Source organism: Onychomys torridus, chromosome 6 (genome assembly GCF_903995425.1).
Source record: "Onychomys torridus chromosome 6, mOncTor1.1, whole genome shotgun sequence".
Classification (NCBI taxonomy): Eukaryota; Metazoa; Chordata; class Mammalia; order Rodentia; family Cricetidae; genus Onychomys; species Onychomys torridus.
In genome coordinates, this window is record NC_050448.1 from 120,477,340 (window position 1) to 120,479,818 (window position 2,479).

The following is a 2,479-nucleotide window of genomic DNA, read 5'->3' on the forward strand; positions in this document are numbered from 1 at the left end:
GAAAAATAGCAACACAGTAGAGTGGACCAAGGGAAGGTGTTTGAAGAGACTGAGGAAGATTTGTCAAAGAAGTGGAAGAAAAATACAGCATTATGAAATAAGGCAGAATGTAGAGCAGACATATCAAACAAAATGAAGTCAGTGTGCTCTCCATTGGAGATGGCACTGATGTTGTTCTACCCTTGGGTAGAATAGTTTATTGAAATGGTAGATGTTGATAAGATATAAAGCAGATATACTGAATACTGAATCATTGTCTATGGACTAACATTTACAGTGTATAAATAGGTCAGTTCTTTGACTCTGTCAATTGGGTCTAATCAGGAGATTGAACTGCAGAGTGATTTAACATGGTGTGTAATATATCTGGTTAGCGTTGTAAAACTGTGGTGGTAGAATATAGGAATATTCCCCATGGTATTCCAAAGCAGAAGAAGAATGACAGCCTTGGAAGAGAGACCTGTTCCCAAATTTGCAATTCAAATATCCTGAGCATTATGCAGTTGGACCCAGTAGATGGTAAAGACCTCTGCTGGTTTGCTCCAGAGTTGATCTATAGTGATGGGCAAGGATGGCAAGCCACAGCTAGAATGAGATGCATAGCAGTTGGGTTCCAGTGTTGCAAGATGGCTGAGGAGTGAGGTGAGATTAGGAGGGACTGTGAAAGACATACCTGAGGAGGAGAATGGGTGCATACAGTCAAGGATCTAAGCCTGTCAGGAAGCTTGGGGCACATTTCACCTGTATGAATACTATCAGAGGTCATACAGGGGCTGCAAGACTCCCATGAGAAGGTGCCTTCTGAGTGATGGGCAGAGGCCAATCACCAGCAGATGTCTTCACACCAACACTTGACCCACTGTGCTACAGCTAGAAACCTTAGGAAAGCATTCATGCCCTCTCTGCTGAGAAAGGGCACCATCATGTTCATCTTAGCAGGGACATGCTTAAAGCACTTCCAATCAATAACCCAGAACACGTATTAGAGAGTGAACTGGGAGTTTGTGGACAATCACTAGATGCTTGCACTGGCTCTGTCCAATCTGTTGCTGTGTCTCCTAGACACTTTTCTTTCATCTCTGGGAAGGATGCATGAGATAGGGTAGAGGAAGCAATTCAGTTAGGAAAGAATGCATTTGTAGCAACTTCACTTAGCAGAGCTGTTTGCTTTTGCTGCTACCACCAGCCACTTGGGGGTAAGAATAGAGAATCTAGATAAGGCAATGATGCAGATTCGGGTTTTGCTTCTGGGGCAAAAGAGGAGAATAGCTGTGTGCGACAGTCTTTATTGAAGGGGGACTCTTCAGGAGGCAGCAAATGACACTGCAAAAGAGGAATGGGATTGGGACAGTGGAAGACAGAAGCTTCAAGAACCATATGCTTGAACTAAAGGGGGATGATCGTGAGAAACCGAGAGAAGCAAGAAGAAGCTAAGTCCTCTTGGCTAGAGTTTGAAGATATGCTCGCTTTGCTTTGGCAGCACAGATACTAAAATTGGGATGATACAGAAAAGATTAGCATGGCCCCTGCACAAGGATGACAAGCAAATTCGTGAAGCATTCCATATTTTTTAAAAAAAGAGTTTGAAGATGTGGAACATGTAAGAATAGTTAGAATAAAGTAGGCTTCTTAAACTTTTCCTGCTTGCCATCCCTATTCCCCTGAGAAATTTTATCTGACCTATTGATATACAAATCAAACATTTACTAATAATAAACAATAAATAAATTTATTAAAACAATTTTAGCATACAGATTTGAGTGCCCTGCACTGCCACAAAGGTGCCATGGTGATGTCAGGGACCAGGCTGCAGCCTAGGACCATGTCTTGAGTCTGTGGTCCTACCCCAGCTGGGATCTGTGTTGATGTCCGTGGCCCATATTGTCATCAGGGGCCAAACAGATGCCTGGGGTCTTGGCTGCAACCTGTGGTCATGTTGGTGCTTGAGGGCCATGCTGCCCCTGGGGCCATGCCTGAGTGGTGTGTGCCGCCACCAGGGCCATGATGTAATCTGGGCCCAAACTGCTGCAAAGAGTCATGTCTAGGTCCATGACCCTACAGCAGGCAGGAGCTGAGTTTATATCTGTGACTCCTGTTACCACCAAGGGCCGTGCAGATGCCTGGGGGTCTGCTCAGCCACCAGAGACCGTGTTGGTGTCAGTCCCATCAGCCCAGACTGACCAGCTCAGTTACTACCCAGGCCCACATCCTGAGCCTTGGGTTGGCTGGCCCTAACATCTACCACATCTATGACCTGCTGGGGCACTTAGGAACTGGTCCTGTGGAACAATAGCTGCAAGATCTCCATGACTCCAGGTAGCCACGGGATATCTGAGAGGAGTTTCACAGAGGGTTCAGTGATGATGGTGTGCCAGAGGCCTTGAACCAGACCAGAGACTCATTTCATTGAATGTTTGTAGGTGGTGCTGTCTGGACAAATGGGTATACTGCGTGACACACCACAGCTCCCAGGGCACTA

At 45.8% G+C, this 2,479-nt stretch overlaps 1 non-coding gene across 1 annotated transcript; it reads left to right on the forward strand.

Annotated features, from left to right (window-relative positions):
- The first annotated feature begins 1,468 nt into the window (after nucleotides 1-1,468).
- Nucleotides 1,469-1,571, forward strand: LOC118586407. Its single transcript, XR_004945302.1, has one exon. It is a non-coding gene; the product is annotated as a U6 spliceosomal RNA (small nuclear RNA).
- The last annotated feature ends 908 nt before the right edge of the window (nucleotides 1,572-2,479 follow it).